Source organism: Giraffa tippelskirchi, chromosome 1 (genome assembly GCF_054371585.1).
Source record: "Giraffa tippelskirchi isolate mGirTip1 chromosome 1, T2T-mGirTip1v1.2.pri, whole genome shotgun sequence".
NCBI lineage: Eukaryota > Metazoa > Chordata > Mammalia > Artiodactyla > Giraffidae > Giraffa > Giraffa tippelskirchi.
Genome location: NC_137275.1, coordinates 217,447,165 through 217,463,357, shown reverse-complemented (window position 1 = coordinate 217,463,357; position 16,193 = coordinate 217,447,165). Strand labels below are relative to the sequence as shown.

Below are 16,193 nucleotides of genomic sequence, written 5' to 3'. Positions count from 1 at the left end.
GCTAGGCTCTAAGCATTCTGTACACATAGTATCTCAACTGATCCTTAGAACAAACCAATGATACACGTGCTATTATTCTCAGTACACAGATGAGGTTCAAGAGAGAAGCTTTGGTCACAGGTCCAAGACACCTTCCCAACTCCAAAGTCTGCACCAATACCCATCTTTCTATGCTGCTCAAAGCAGAAATTCCTCAGCCCTTGCATTTTACACATAGCAAGCCAAAGAAAATCAAGGAGTAGCCAGATTCCAAAAAGTTCCAGAAGATTCTCATTCTTTATTTCTTTATTTCAACAAATATTTACCACTCATAACAACAATAAGCTATCTTTTTCTATTGTCTCCATAGTAGGCATGTCACTTACTTGTTTTAATCAGCACACCACCATCATAAGGCAGGTTTTTCTATTCCTGTTTCAAGCTGAGATAACAGATTCAGATTCTGGGAGAGGGTTTTTCAAGGTAACAGCTGGTCTGGCAGAGTTGGGATTTGAATCCAGGTCTGTCTGCCTACAGAGCCTCGTCCCTGACCACCTAGTTGTACCGCCTTTTCTGTGAGTGCTCCATGTGCTGGGTTCTGCAAGAGAGGCTTCCCCTGGAGTAAGAGAAAGAATCACAGCCTGTGGTTTCAAGTTAAACATCTCCTTTCGTGGAATATTAGGCAAAACAGGCCCCATTTGCTTCTGCTCCAGCAGCTGAGCCCCCAAGTGATGGAGTACCCAGGGCCACAAGTAATGTGCCTGTGATCCATTCAGCAAACATTCGTGGAGCAGCTTATATCTGCCAGGTCCTTGGGATACAGTGGGGAGTACGACTTCACCCCATCCTCAAAGAGCTTGCGGTCTAGAGCAGGGGTCCCCAACCTCCAGAATCTAATGGCTGATGATCTCAGGTGGAGCTAATGTAATAGTAACAGAAATAAAGTCCACAACACATGTAATGGGCTTGATCCTCCTGAAACCAACCTCTCACCTTGACCCTGGTGTCAAAGAGGTTGGGGACTGCTGATCTAGAGAACTGAGTAGCTGTAATTATGGATGAAACCAATCAAGACTGACTAGGGTAACAGGAGAAGCGAGGAGGTAAGGGGGCTTTGAGAGGCCCCAACACCCACTCTTCTTTCAGAAGGAACACAGAGGTCCAGAAAGAATTCTCTGTCCAAAGGTGAGGCAGCTAGGAAGCGGGAGACTGAAATGCAAGGTTTCCAACCCCAGTCCTGGAGCCGTGCTCCTTTTCTGGGGTGAAGCAACATGGAGACACGTCCTGGGCACAGCTCCGGGTGTTTCCAGAGCCAGGTAGACAGCAGGCGGTGCTTCTTTGCCTGTGAACAACCCTCATCCCAATGCAGCCTTGTGGGAAGCCAGCCAAAGGCCACTAGCTGTGTCCCTCCTGGGGACTGGCGGCTCCCACCTGAGCTCCTAAAATGACTCGCCTTCGTGATCCTGCCCAGTCGGCCATGGTGAGGCTGACAGGAAAAGTCCACCTGCTTCCACAGGGGCACTGGTCACAAAGCTCAGAGGAGCCAGGGCAGGCCTCTCCTCCCCAGGGTCTGGGCCCCAAAGCAGCTTCCCACCAGGCAGGGCATGTTGGTGGCAGCCCCACACCAGCCACAGGGGCTCCATCCAGGCCGCCTGCACACATGTCCCCTCATCCCTGACCAGCAAACCAGCCTTGTGGCCATTCATAAAACCATGTCCTGGGTCTGAGGCCACTCACACCTGCTCCTGGGGAGGGCTTGAGCTGGTAAGGGATGCTGACTCTGGCTCAAAAGTTCTGAGCCCCATTCTTCTGTTCATCCTGCCACGGCTCTTTCACAGAGGTGCCGTAGCAAATGAGCTTATAAAGCATAAAGGACTCTACAAATAGGATACCCTGGCGGCCCCAGTCTCTCCACGCTCAGGCCAAGGCCAAGAGCATCCTCAGAGCCAAGGGCTCCCTGACTCTTGTCTGCACGAGTCACACGCTGCTCAGGAATTAACTTAATCCAGCTTGTATCATTATCTACACTCTGTGCCTAGAGAACCATGCTTCACCAATGGGCCTGAACGCATATGACCTTCAAAGTGCCCTTGGGAGGCTGCATTCCCATTCCAACAATCCCACTTTGGGGGAGCACATCGACGGATCCCTCCCTCTCTGGGAACAAACTGTCCTCATTTAAGGACAGTTCTGTTTTGGAGAAAACAGTTACCGATCCCTGGCACGTACCATAAACCAAGCCCTGGGCCTAACCATGCTGCATGTATTCTGTCCAATTAACCCTTGCAGTGGATGGATGAGGCCAGCGCAATGAGTAATCCCACTTTTCAGATGAGGAAGCCACCTGTCCAATGGCAAACACTGATGCAGGGCCAAGGCGGGCCTGGGGTGGGCTGGCTCGGTCTGTGGGAATTCCTCCTTGCTACTCTGCCAGCTCCGGGGCATCTCTCATCCAGCCCTCTTTGAACTTGGGAGCAACACTGCAACACCCAGCTCAGGCAGCCCCTGCCACCAGCTATCCTGGTGGCACCTCCATAGACACCTCGTGCTGAAGACGTCAGCCCAGGCTCCCTGTCTTCACTCCGTCATTACCCTGCCTTCAGAACAGTCCCTGTGACTCCGGCCAATCTGTTCTTTAATCTCCTTTTCCTCCAGGGGCCTTCCATTCACCTCCCTGCCACCAGCCCAACTATCTGCTCCCTCACTCACACCTTGACCTTGCCCTCATCAATGACACCACCACACCTCCAGCATCCTAACCTCCAGCATCCAGGGCCCAGACTCTCAGTCCCTGCCCTGAGTTCTTGCCCAAGTGCGACCTCCCACCCACCACCCTGTCTCCCCTTTCTCACTGTCATCCTTCCCCGACCAAGACCAGGCCCATGGCGATCACTCTCACTCTGGCATAATCTTTCAACTCTCCAGCTCTCTCTAGCCTTTCACTCCCTGGCAAAATCCCAAGTCGACTGCTTGCACACCTCGCTCTGGAGGAACACATACAACCACGCAGATTGTCTCACTTTAAATTTATGACCACAAACCTCAAGTGGGTCCTTACTACAGCCCAACCATTTCCCTCCTCAATTCACTCTCCTAGAAGAGCACGTGAGACTTTCCGCTTTCTCCTCAAACCTCAAACAACCTGCTTTCTCTCCACCGATGACTCCTTTCCCTGAGAAAAGAAACACAATCGGAAGAAAAGGACTCATCTTTCCATCCCCAAACCTAACAGGCGGCTCCACCTGGACTGAAGAGTCCCCTTTTCCTGCCTGCACACCGGCCCAAGCTGGGGTCTCACTCAACGCTGGGTCCCATCCCCTGTTCCCAAACAAGGTCACTGCTCCAGCAATTCCCCATGTACCCACCCCCTCCCAGAACAGTTTTCCCTTCTCCACCAGACTCTGCCCACAGCACAGAACAGGCACACGTAACAGTACCAGGCCCCGCATTCTCTCCTCCTAACTCTCCCCGCTTTGGAGCAAAATCCCTCACTCCGGTCCAAGCTCTCCAGCTCCACCTCCTCACTCCCATTCTTTTGAGTCCACGCCACTCTAATCAGCTACCATGGCCCTTGGCATGCCACTGAAATCACTCTCCCCAAGGTCATCAGTGACTGACCCTCCCGCTGTCACAGCAAGCCCAATGGACCTCCCTCAACCCTCATCTTGGCTAACACGGTTATCTCTCCTTCCTTCCTGAAACTCTTTTCTTGGCTTTGAAGACCCCTCACCTCCTGGTTTTGCTACCACCTCATGGGCCATTCCCTGGGCTAGCCCCCCGACCACATCCCTTCCCAACTAAGGGGCTCAGTTTTGGGACTCTCTTTCCCTATACTCACTTCGTAGGTGACCTCAGGAAGTCCCAGAGTCTAATGCTATCTACATACTGACAAATCACCGATTTCATATTCAGCTCTGATCACTGCTCACCTCAACTCCAGATTCTTCTATCTGACCACTTACTTATCTTAGAGGCATCCTACACTTCACAAGTCTAAAGGGTCCCATTTCCTATCCCCACCCCAGCATGACCTGCTCCTTCCCGAGTCTCAACCCACCGGGCAGTAGTGCTACCAAGCACATAGCGCTCCAGCAAACATCTAGGCTGGAGTCAGCTTTGATTCACTCCGCTTTCCCTCCCACTCAACACCCAACTGGTGCTAAGTCCCATTGATTCTGATATCGAGATTCATCCCACCTCTGATCCCTCCTCAGCATCTCTCCATCACCTCTCCCCCACCTTCCCAACCAGCATCTCCTCTCACCTAGACTACCTCTAAGTTTCCCAGCCAGTCTTCTCATGTCCATTCTTTCCCTTCCAGCAGCCTAGGGAATCCTTTAAAAACGCAAATCAATTCCTGTGAACAATCCAGGACAAAACCTTATAAAAATCTTCCACCCCCTTCATGGTGGTCTGCTAGGTGATCCTCCAGGATCCAGCTGACCCTGTCTATCTGGCTAGGTCATCTCACTGCACCCCTCACTTCCTCCAACCATTCACAGTTGCCTTTACTGTTTCCCCAACACACCACACTCATTTCTACCCCAGGGCCTTTGCACTCACTGTTTGCTCCACCTAGACTTTTTTCCCCATCAGTCACAAGGTTTGCCCCCTCATTCCATTCAAGCCCCTGCTTGTCAGTGGTCTTTCCTGATCCAATCTCAAAGAACCCCAGAGCCCATTCCCTGTATATTACCACAGTATCCCACGTGTATCCCATTCCATTCATCTTCATGCCACTGAACGTTACTTGATTTCCATTACTTATTTGTTATAGTTATTAAGTCTCTGTGAGGGCAAGGGCCTTGCCTTATTCACTGCTGTATTCCCAATGCCCACAACAATCCCTGGCCCATAGTAGGTGATCTGTGTGCTGTGTGCTTAGTTGTTCAGTTGTGTCTGACTCTGCGACTCCATAGACCATAGCCAGCCAGGTTCCTCTGTCCATGGGGATTCTCCACGCAAGAATACTGGAGTGGGTTGCCATGCCCTCCTCCAGGAGGTGATCTATAAATAGATTTAAATGTGCTGAATAAACGAATTCACAAACGAACGAATCAACTGACACACTAAATAGCTTCCCATCAGCCCAGAGAGTGGAGAACAGCACTGTCCACCAGATATATAATGCGAACCTCACATGATTTTTAATCTTCCAGTCACCACATTTTAAAAAGAAACAGCAAAATTAATTCTAATATATTTTTTATTTAACCCAATACATCCATGTTTTTTGAGTATGACATCAATACTGAAAGAACTATTCATGCAGTATCTCACTCTGTTTCATACTATGCCTTTGAAAACGGGTGTGTATCTTAGAGCACATCTGAACTTGGATTAGCCACGTTTTGGAGGCTTAATAGCCACATGTGGTGAGTGGCTGCTCTGCCAGCCAACACAGATCTAAAACATGAGTCTGACCAGGTCACTCTTGAACCCAAACTACCCCTGACACCTCACTGTTCTCAGGATGAAGTCCCAGCTCCTCCACCAGGCATGAAATGTGTCTTACGACCTGCTCCTCTAGGCTCTGAACATCTCCCTGTACCAACCACATCTTCAGATGTTTGAATGTGCTGTCTGCTCACTTGCCTCTGAGCCTTAGCACATGCTGTTCCTGCTGCCTTGAGGTTCCTTTCCTATTCATCAGAAACCTCCTACTCAATCTTCAACACTCCTTCACCCAGGAAGCCCTTGTTGACACCTAAGTTTGCGCTCCCAAACTGCCAATCACTCTGACTTTTGTGTGGTCCCCAAAAGAAGTGACCAGCTTGCTCACCTGTGCTGAGCACACAGCAGGTGCTTGGTGACTGTTGAATTAGTGACTGAATGGGGCTCCCCTTTGAATCAGTTCACAACTCATACCTACTTCTGCTCACTTCATCTCTCAGCATCTCTCTGTCCTTACTGAAGGCATAAAAAGGGAGCCAGAGTCGTGTTCCCAGCTCCACAACCTACCCTATTCCTTCTAAACCTAATCATTTTTGTTGAATTTTATCCTAAGAAAGCAAAATTCCATATTTCCCCCAGGATTCTGATTTGGGGGGAGGGGAATGCTAGACATATATGTTAATGTCAAATATATGCCTGTGAATATCTGGCCTCTACTTCCCTTTCCTACCCAAACAAGGCTAAAATCCAGGCAAGACAAATAACTGCATGTGAAAACTGATCCTGTTGAGTCAGCATCCATCTTCAGCTTAAGAAAGCAGCAGTTCAATAACAACATCAGAGATACTGGCAAGTACCACTGTTGCCCAAAGATGAGAAAGACGAGAGGCCTGAGCAAGGAAGGCAAGGAACCAGAGCCTGCTCCGCTTGTGGGCATCTTCGTGTCAAGTTCTGATAGATCAACATGTGGGTATGTTACTATATTCACCAACTCACTCAGCAAACATTAACGTGCACTTTCTCTCTGCATGCACCATGCTAGTTGCTGGGACACAGAATGAAAATTATGCCTCTGAGTTTGTTCTGCTAAAACGGCAATAATGTCTTGTCCATTCAAGGACCAATCTGCTTCTTTGGAACAAGTTTTTTAAAAAATAGGAAATCACTGAAATTACAAAGCTCACCATCATAAGATTCACTGCACGTCCAAAATTTTTTAAATTTTAAAAGGAAATCCATAGAGAGAATTGGAATAATGACTTAAACTAACTGTGGTTTTAAATGTATGAATGTTTTTATGAGCAAGGAGAACATATGCAATGCTTTTCCCACCCCAAATGACTTTAAGTGACATCATATCTAAGAAAATTTACAAATGTTAACCCCAACATATATTTCCATTCCTCTCACCCTCATATTTCAGCTTTCCAAAAGGAAAGCAATTTCCCCAAGTTTTGGCTTCAGAACCTGCAGAGAATGTGTAACACTAAGTCTCCTGTGCAAACAAGGAGGAATGAATGAAGGTCATTGGTTTATTGCACCCTGGAAACACCCTATCCCTCTCACAAGGCGTGGAAGCCCCGTAAGCCAGGCCTGTTATCAGAGGAAATGCTTTTTAAAAAACACTCATCATGGGAAGAAAAGTACAAGATAAACTTGCTCCGAGTTACTGGTTATTCATTTGCCTGCACATGACTGCTGTTTCCATTCTTTCTATTAGGAAGCCTTTTTACTAGTTAACAGTAACACCAAAGGCAAAGCTGGCATCTGGAAATACTTCCATAAAACACACAGTCATTACAAAATCATTCCCTCAGCTCGGGTGACGTATCAACTAAAGCTGGCGTTATAAGAGCATGCTGTGCTAGAACGGGTTTCACCGTCTCCCCACTGAAGAGGTGGAAAAACTGAGGCCCACAGAGCACAGCTCACATCTGAACACAGTACTCTCAGCCCAACTTGGTTCACCATCACTCATTCCCCAAATGAGAGGCGGAAGTACTAATCAAACCACAGACTGTGACTGTCTAGTCAGGCCAGACAGGGCTAAGAGGAGAGGGAAGGCAACAGAGTTAGGACATGCCCAGGCCCTTGCTGTGTCCCCATCACCCAGAAAACTGAAGGGCACCAAGTCCTCCAGCAGAATTATGACATAAGAGAACAAAACTGACAAAATCCGCCAGGTGGGGACTTTCGGTTTTAGCTTCCATATGTAAAGAGCCCAGAAGTCATCACTGCCACTCTTATAAGAAGAAAAAAGATGACCAAACTGAAAACCCACAACTTTCTCTGAATGGAGAATTGAGGTCACACAGCACACCATCACTCTGACAACTGGACAGACAAGCAAATACAGAGAAGTACAGCTTGCTGGGAACAGCCACAAAGCTAGAGGCAGTAATTGGTGGGCCACTTTAACCATAATTGCCTAACTGCTGTGTCCACTGGTTTGGGACTCCTGCGGACCCAGTCTCAGGGGAGCCACCACTTTGGGGGAGCCTCAACAGGCTCATACTTTCGGGAGAAGGGGAACCATTTTTGAAACAGTGCAGAACTCTCTGTTCTCCAGAACAAAACGCCTGTCCTCCAGAGGAGTCCTTCTCACAGACTTATCTGAACAGCTCCGCTGTGCACTCTCCTCTGTCCATGGGACTTTGCAGGCAAGAATCCTGGAGTGGGCATTTTCCTCCTCCACGGAATCTTCCTGACCCAGAGATCGAACCCGCATCTCCTGCATCTCCTGCACTAGCAGGTGGATTCTTCACTACTTAGCTACCCGGAAAGCCCTATCTGACCTGGGGGAAGGGCAACGGGACCACGTCAGCCCCTTTAACCATCCTGTCTCACATAAGGGGAGGGAAGGAAAAGGCTCAGAAACTCTTCTAGAGGTCCCAGCCCAAGAACTCATCAGGCCCACTAGAAAAACTAGTGAGAGCTTTAATCCTAAAATTTAATCCTCTCCCTAACAACTTACCACCACATCATAAAGACGAGAGCATGACAACAGTGGACTGCAACTGAGAGCTGCAAGACACAAATTCTATTTAAGAATGAGTTCTTAGGGAAACCCAAAGACAACAGGAAGAGGGGAGGGGGGGATAAACAAGTAGGGAACTGAAACCTCTGGTGTCTACAGGCACATGTGTGAGTGCTAAGTCGCTTCAGGCGTGTCCGACTCTTTGTGACCCTGTGGACTGCAGCCTGCCAGGCTCCTCTGTCAATGGGATTCTCCAGTAGAGAATACCAGAGTGGGTCACCATGCCCTCCTCCTGGGGATCTTCCCAACCCAGGGATCAAACCCAAGACTTTTATGTCTCCTGCATTGGCCAGCGGGTTCTTTACTAACTAGTGCCACCTAGGAAGCCCATCTATAGGTACAGCAAACATTAAATGTGGTCCAGTAACATCACACAGCCATAAAAACAAGTTTCACACTAAAATTCTCACGATCTCAGTTCTTATTAAATTCATCATGTCTGGCTCTTAACAAAAAATTGTTAAGACATGCTAGAAGACAAGAAAAATAGTCTGGAGAGACAAAGTAAGCAACAGAATGAGATACAGATATCACACGGGTTTTGAGTTGTAATTTACAATTAACTATGATTAATATGTTAAGGGCTCTAACAGAAAAAAATAGATAATATGTAGAAACAAATGGGTGACATAAAAGAAGAAATCAAAACTCTAAGAAAAAATGCTAGAAACCAAATACAGAGCAACAAAAATGAAGAACGCCTTTGACAGGCTCCTCAGCAGACTGGACACAGCTGAGGAAAGAATCACTGAGTTGGAAGGTAGGTTACACAATACCCAAATTGAAATACAAAGAGATAAAGAATGAGATGATAAAAACTTCTGGTTTCTACTTCAACTTGGAAAGAGTTCACAACAAGAGAGAAGCTAAGGACTTTCCTGCTGGTCCAGTGGTTAAGAATCCTCCTCACAATGCAGGGGACGCAGGTTCAATTCCTGGTCAGGGAACTAAGATCCCACATGCCGCAACTAGGACCCGGCACACCTAAATAAATAAACAAGTCTTTTTTAAAAGAGAGGAAGAAAAGCTAGACAAACTGAAAAATCAATAACTTATCTTAGGCCATCAGAGAACAGAGATCTCCAGGCCCTGAAATCTGGAGAGATAGGTGAATAAAGAGACTCATAGTTTACCTCGAGCTGAAGCTGCCCCCTGGAGCCAGGAGCTGGTAGGAACACTTGGGGGTAATTGTGGAGACTGAGCACAGATGGGCTTGAGGGAGAAAAAACCCCTGGGGGTTGCAGCTCCTCCCTGAGTTTTATCTCCAGGAGCCTTACCAGCGTCTCAGGGTTTTAAGATGGAAGAAAGTTCTCCTTTTGGTGAAAAGTAACAATTTTTAAATATACCCAGAACATTCTGTGCTATTTAACAAAGGCTTACCCTCAAGGGAAAATATTTATGGAGTTTAACCAAAGTGAGTTCTACAAGGAACTAACTGACATTAGGGCAGGGGAATACCCAAATCCGGTCCCCTCTGACCTTCCGGTCTGACCTAAAGAGGAAAAAACAAATAGAGAAGCACTTGTTAAGGTCACAGGCCAGGGACCCAGGCCCACTAAATGACTGAACACTAATCACAAGAGTCTAAAATGCTTCTCCTCTCCCCACACCTCACCACCACATCAGTAGGGCTCCCGAACAATTAATTGAGGATTATAGCTAAAAGACCTGCAAGGTTCAGACTCTACTTAAACAGTCTCAAAGGAAACCCGAAAACTACAGGGAAGACAAAAACAAGGCCACCAGAGGAAATTTTAGCCTCTGACACTTACAATTATAGCAAATTGTTAGCACAGCCTAACTCCTAACCAGATAGACATAAAACCTCAAACTAAAACGCTGATTACCTCAGTTCCTGTTACTAGTTATATCATGTCTGGCTTTCAATCAAAAATTACAGGGCATGATTAAAGGCAAAAGACAAGTCTAAAGAGACACAGCAGGCATCATAGTCAGACTCAGATATGAAACAGATTTTAGAATTATCAAGCCAGAAATTTAATACAACTATGATTAATATACTAAGGGCTCAAAATGGAAAAGGTGGACAACACATAAAAATGGATAGCAATGTAAGCAAAGAGATGGAAACTCTAACAAAGAATCAAAAGCAAATGCCGGAAATTGAAATTTCTCAAAATGATAAAGCAAAGACAAGAAAGAATGTTAAAAAAAAAAAAAGAAGGTGAATGTCCAAGAACTATAGGATAATTACAAAAGGTGTAACATATACATCATGAGAATGTCAGGAGAAGAAAGAAAAAGAAAACAAAAGAAATATTTGAAATAATAATGGCTGAGAGTCTTCCAAAATTAACGACAAGACACTAAACCACAAATCCAGAAAGCTCAGAGAGCAACAAGCAAAATAAGTAACAAAAAATCTACACCTAGGCATATCATATTCAAACGACAGAAAAATCAAAGACAAAGAGGAAATCATGAAAGCAACCAGAAGTCGTTAAAAACAAATGAACAACAACAAGAAAAGCCTGGTTACCTACAGAGGAACAAAGATAAGAATCAGCCTGGTGCTCTCACCAAACAAACACCATGCAAGCAAGAAAACAGTGGAGTAAAATACTCAAAGTGCTGAAAGAAAACAACTACCAACTTAGTAACCTGTATCCAGTAAGATTCTCCTTTAAAAGTGAAGAAGAAATACAGACAAAAATCTAAGGAAATGTGTCACCAGTAGATCCCTAAGAGAAGTGTTCAAAGTTCTTCAGAGAGAAGGAAAATAACAGGTCAGAAACTCAACATACACAAAGAAAGGAATGGTGTGGGAGAAGGAAAAAATGAAAAGTAAAATAAAAATTTTATATTTCTTATTCTTAAGTTACCTAGTAGATAACTTTGTTCAAAATAGTAAGAAAACAATATACTGACAACTATAACTTATGAATTAGTGAGATGAGTAACAGCAGTTTCATAAGAGATTATTGTTGTCGTCATTGCTGAGTTGCTAAGTCGTGTCTGACTCTGTGACCCAATGGACTGCAGCGTGCCAGGCTTCCCTGTCCTTCACTGTCTCCTGGCATTTGCTCAAACTCATGGTCATTGAGTCGGTAGTGCTATCCAACCATCTCATCCTCACAAGAGATGGGAGGGAACAACTGGGAATCCTGTGATAATGTGCCTGCACTACATGAAGCAGAACAGTGTTATTTTTAAATGGACTTAGATTAAATGTTAATGTATATTGCAATGTCTTGGGCAATCACTAAAAAAAAAATTTAAGGACTCCAGATGCTATGAGAGGGGAGAATTTAGAAACATATAAAATGCTCAATTAAAACCAGAGGAGGCAGAAAAAAGGGAAAGACAAAAAAGAAAAACTCAAGGACAACAAATAGAAAACAGTTTCAAATAGGGTACATATTAATAATCACTTTAAATATGAGTGGCCTAAATACACTGAATACACTGATTAAAAGACAGAGACTATCAGAACAGTTTTTTTTTTAAAAAAAACCTCCAGATCCAACTATATTTTGTGTACTAAAAACAAAATCCACTTTAAATATTGATATAAAAACATATATATGTAGATTAAAAGTAAACATATAGGGAAAAATATACCATGCTAACACAAATTAAAAGAAATCTAGAGTAGCTATATTAATTTCAGACAAAGCAAGAATCAGAGCAAGAAAAAGAGGGATAAAAAGAAGTATTACGTAATGACAAAGGGGTCAGTTCGGCAAGACATGACCATCTTTAACATACATGCACCTAACGATATAGCACAAAAATACATGAGGCAAAACTGACAGAACTGCAAAGTGAAGCCTAACATCAGTAAGGATATAGCTAAACTGAACAGCACCATCAATCAACTGGTCTAACTGACATTTACAGAGTACTTCATCCAACAACAACAGAATACACATTCTTTTCAAGCTCACATAAAACAGTCACCAAAGCAGACCACATTCTAGACTAAAACACACCTTAACAAGTTAAAAACAAACAAACAAACAGAAACCACACAAAATATGCTCTCGGACCACAATGGATTTAACCAGAAATAAATAACAGAGAACTGTAGTTAAATTTCAAAATATTTGCTGGAAATATTGATGGAAAACTTAAATATTTGGAGATTAAACAACAGTCTTCTAAATAACACATGGGTCAAAGTGGAAGTCTCAAGAGAAATTTTTAAATATTTTTAACTAAATGAAAATGAAAACACAATTATTAGAATTTGTGGAATGCAGCGAATGCAGTGCTTAGAGGGAATTTCATAGAACTGAACACATATATTAGAAAAAAGCTAGATCTAAAATCATTCACATATGCATCCATCTTAGGAAACTAGGTAAAGTAGAACAGTATAAACTGAAAACAATCATAAGAAAAGAAATAGTAAGAGCAGAAATCAATGAAACTGCAAACTGGAAATCAATAGCAAAAATTAATGAAAGCAAAGACTGGTTGTTTGAAAAGACCAATAAAACTGATAAACCTCCAGCCATGATCAGTTCACTTCAGTCGCTCAGTCGTGTCCAACTCTTTGTGACCCCATGGATTGCAGGACACCAGGCTTCCATGTTCATCACCACTCCCGGAGCTTGCTCAGACTCATGTCCATCAAGTCAGTGATGCCATCCAACTATCTCATCTTCTGTCATCCCCTTCTCCTCCCTTTCCTCAATCATTCCCAGCATCACCGTCTTTTCCAATGAGTCTGTTCTTTGCATCAGGTGGCCAAAGTATTGGAGTTTCAGCTTCAGCATCAGTCCTTGCAAAGAATATTCAGGACTGATATCCTTTATGATGGACTGATTGGATCTCCATGCAGTTCAAGGGACTCTCGAGAGTCTTCCCCAACACCTCAGTTCAAAAGCATCAATTCTTCGGTGCTCAGCTTTCTTTATAGTCCAACTCTCACATGCATACATGACCACTGGAAAAACCATAGCTTTGACTAGACGGACCTTTGTTGGCAAAGTAATGTCTCTGCTTTTTAATATGCTGTCTAGGTTGGTCATAGCTTTTCTTCCAAGGAGCAAGTGACTTTTAATTTCATGGCTGCAGTCACCATCTGAAATGATTTTGGAGCCCAAAAAATAAAGTCTCTCCCTGTTTCCATTGTTTCCCCATGTATTTGCCATGAAGGGGGGACTGGATCCCATGATCTTAGTTTTTTGAATGTTGAGTTATAAGCCAACTTTTTCACTCACCTCTTTCACTTTCATCAAGAGGCTCTTTAGTTCTTCTTCGCTTTCTGCCATAAGGGTGGTGTCATCTGCATATCTGAGGTTACTGATATTTCTCCCGGCAATCTTGATTCCAGCTTGTGCTTCATCCAGCACAGCATTTTGCATGATGTATATAAGTTACAGATGGTGACTGCAGCCATGAAATTAAAAGACGCTTACTCCTTGGAAGGAAAGTTATGACCAACCTAGACAGCATATTAAAGAGCAGAGACACTACTTTGCCAACAAAGGTCCGTCTAGTCAAGGCTATGGTTTTCCCAGAGGTCATGTATGGATGTGAGAGTTGGATGATAAAGAAAGCTGAGTGCCGCAGAATTGATGCTTTTGAACTGTGGTGTTGGAGAAGACTCTTGAGAGTCCCTTGGACTGCAAGGAGATCCAACCAGTCCATCATAAAGGAGATCACTCCTGGGTGTTCACTGGAAGGACTGATGTTGAAGATGAAACTCAAATACTTTGGCCACCTGATGAAAAGAGCTGACTCATCTGAAAAGACCCTGATCCTGGGAAAGATTGAGGGCAGGAAGAGAAGGGGATGACAGAGGATGAGATGGCTGGATGGCATCACCGACTCAATGGATGTGGGTTTGGGTGGACTCTGGCAGTTGGTGATGGACAGGTAGGCCTGGCGTGCTGCAGTTCATGGGGTCACAAAGAGTCGGACATGACTGAGCGACTGAACTGAATATAAGTTAAATAAACAGGGCGACAATATACAGCCTTGACGTACTCCTTTTCCTATTTGGAACCAGTCTGCTGTTTCATGTCCAGTTCTAACTGTTGCTTCTTGATCTGCATACAGATTTCTCAAGAGGCAGGTCATGTGGTCTAGTATTCCCATCTTTTGAAGAATTTTCCAGTTTGTTGTGATTTACACAGTCACAGGCTTTGGCATAATTGATAATGCAGAACTAGATGTTTTTCTGGAATTCTCTTGCTTTTTCAATGATCCAACGGATGTTGGCAATTTGATCTCTGGTTCTTCTGCCTTTTTTAAATCCAGCTTGAACATCTGGAATTTCGTGGTTCATGTACTGTTGAAGCCTGGCTTGGAGAATTTTGAGCATTACTTTGCTAGCAGGTGAGATGAGTGCAACTGTGCAGTAGTTTCAGCATTCTTTGGCATTTCCTTTCTTTGGAATTGGAATGAACACTGACCTTTTCCAGTCCTGTGGCTACTGCTGAGATTTCCAAATTTGCTGGCATATTGAGCGCAGCATTTTCACAGCATCATCTTTTAGGATTTGAAATAGCTCAACTGGAATTCCATCAACTCCACTAGCTTTGTTCATGGTGATGCTTCCTAAGGCCCACTTGACTTCGCATTCCAGGATGTCTGGCTCTAGGTGAGTGATCACACCATCGTGGTTATCTGGGTCATGAAGATCTTTTTGGTACAGTTCTTCTGTGTATTCTTGCCACCTCTTCTTAATAGCTTCTGCTTTGGTTAGGTCCATTCCATTTGTCCTTTATTGTGCCCATCTTTGCATGAAATGTTCCCTTGGTATCTCTGATTTTCTTGAGATCTCTAGTCTTTCCCATTCTATTGTTTTCCTATATTTCTTTGCAATGATCACTGAGGAAGGCTTTCTTATCTCTCCTTGCTATTCTTTGGAACTCTGCATTCAAATGGGTATATCTTTTTCTCTTTTGCCTTTAACTTCTCTTTTCTCAGCTATTTGTAAGGCCTCCTCAGACAACCATTTTGCCTTTTTGCATTTCTTTTTCTTGGGGATAGTCTTGATCACTGCCTTCCGTACAACTCATGAACCTCCATCCATAGTTCTTCAGGCACATTGTCTATCAGCTCTAATCTCTTCAATATATTTATCACTTCCACTGTATAACTGTAAGGGATTTGATTTAGGTCATACTTGAATGGTTAGCAGTTTTCCCTACTTTCTTCAATTTAAGTCTGAATTCTGCACTAAGGAGTTCATGATCTGAGCCACAGTTATGTGGCTAGCCATGAAAACCAAGACAATAAAACAGAAATATAAATTACTAATATCCAAAGTGGAAAAAGGCTATCAGCATTGACCTCATGGATATAAAAGAATAAAGGAATATTATGAACTCTTTACACATTAATCTAACTTAGATGAAATGGACCAATTCCTTGAAAGACACAATTTAGTAAAACTCACATAAGGAGACACAAATTATCTATTTCATATATTTACATATATATATGTATACATGTATGTATATGTGTATACGTATATATGTGTGTGTGTACATATATATATATATATATAAAACTGAATCTATAAAAAGAGCCTTTCAAAAAAAACAGTACCAGGCCCAGATGGTTTCAGTGGTGCATTCTGATACTTAAGGATGAAATGATACCAATTCTCTACAATCTTCTTCAAGAAAAAGAAGCATAGGGGAGACTTCTCAATTCATTATATGAAGTCAGCACTACTCTAACACTAAAACCATATAAAGATAATACAAGAAAGGAAAACCACAAATGATTCTCTCTCCCAAACACTGATGCATAAATCACCAATAAAATATTAGCAGATTGAGTTGAACAACGTACAAAAAGA

The 16,193-nt window shown here is 43.8% G+C and overlaps 1 protein-coding gene across 27 annotated transcripts in view; it reads right to left on the bottom strand.

Moving 5' to 3' along the window:
* ZNF618 (zinc finger protein 618) overlaps positions 1–16,193 on the bottom strand; it is a 200,324-nt gene that overhangs the window by 126,974 nt on the left and 57,157 nt on the right. For 2 of the 27 annotated variants that reach the window (XM_081574730.1, XM_081574737.1), the window contains exon 1: positions 366–598. The exons of 23 other annotated variants lie outside the window; for them this stretch is intronic. The gene's annotated coding sequence lies outside the window, so the exon portion shown is untranslated. Of the gene's footprint in view, positions 1–365; positions 599–16,193 lie in introns of those variants that run through there. 2 more of the 27 variants (XM_081574714.1, XM_081574877.1) reach the window with 1 other exon arrangement.